Here is a 1,531-nt window from a genome sequence, read left to right on the forward strand (position 1 = left end):
CCATTCCCGTTCTTGTTAGATTAAACGTCTTGGTTGGGGTTGTATGGCGGCGGCGATGTCCCTTAGTAGGAATAATGTCTCCCACGTTCTATCTCCATCCCGATGGTGCGTCTACCATCGTCGGAGTGCATGTGGAGGTTTCTCTTCATCGGATCTCGCGGATTCGGTCGGTGCTGGTCTTCGGTGGATCTGTTTGGATCCGGTCTTCGTTTGGGCGTTTACAGGTTTGATCCTTTTGAAGTACAACATTCTTCATCGGCGATGGTTGCTACTCTAGTGCGCTGGTCCTATGCGGCCTTAGCACGATGACTTCCCGACTACCTAATACAACAAGGTTTGCCCAGCTCCGATGAGGTAGGGCGATGACGGCGGCACGCCTTCGGCTCGCTTCAGTGATTGTAGTCATGGCTAGGTGGTCCACGGACATGGTTGTTATTTTTATTACCTATGTTGTTCTTTGTACTGCCATGATTGAAGATGAATAGATCGAAAGTTTCTTGTAAAAAAGTGCAATGATTTTATCCATTTTGCGAATTCCTACTTTATTTTAAGTGTTTTGCTTCTCTCATGTCAAGACCATCAACACTAGACCCCACGTTAACAGCTTTGAACAAAAGAAAAATCTCAAAAAGCCAAAAACCGAAAAAACAAAAAATTGGTAACTAAAAAAATTGGAAACAAAAAAACCATGACTCAATAAAAAGAACGAAAACCGGAAGCACAACTATGCTTCACATAGAAGCACATTTGTGTGTCACCCTTGTTTGGGAAGTATAGTTGCTTCACTTTTTTCGGGGGAAGCACAATTCAGCTTCACGTGGTATCACAATTGTGTTTTTCACTTTCCAGTGAAAATCCAATTATGTTTCACTTTTTCGCGGAACACAACTATGTTCACGTGGTTAAAAAAGGCACGGAACCATAACTTCTGCTTCAGCTTCAGAAAAGCACAGACGAACTATTGTCCTTTCTAACAAAAAACTGAAAAGACGAAAAAGGAGGAAAAACCGAAAACCTAGTAACTAAAAGAACCAAGCATACAAACCAAGAATGCCCCCACCCCAGAAAAACCATAAAAAACAGCCCTCGTGAAGACAGCGCCAATGCGCGACACATGGTAGCACTGGAACAAACCCGCGGCCATCTCTGCTGAAATCCCTACAAAGGGGGCATCAGCTAGTTTGTTGGTGGTTATACGACCAGGAGCATGGTGGAGCCATCTTCTTGTAAACAAATAAATAAATGGAATGATGCAACATCCAACTAATAGTTTGTAGACGACAACAGCCTGCGGGCTGGTGGAGGATGGTCTTGACTCACCAGCAGCATCGGCTTGGCTTTTGTGCTTACGGTGCGCTGCCCGTCACTACAAGAAAAACACACATCTGTGAAATTTATTCCCGAACAAAAATATTATTTTCATGAAAGTGACACATACATGACGATAAATAGTGATGAAAACACGTAACATTATGGATGTGGCGGGCACCTACTTTTCTGACAAAACATTATGAAAGAAAATGAGACTTCT

Source organism: Triticum dicoccoides, chromosome 4B, assembly GCF_002162155.2.
Source record: "Triticum dicoccoides isolate Atlit2015 ecotype Zavitan chromosome 4B, WEW_v2.0, whole genome shotgun sequence".
NCBI lineage: Eukaryota > Viridiplantae > Streptophyta > Magnoliopsida > Poales > Poaceae > Triticum > Triticum dicoccoides.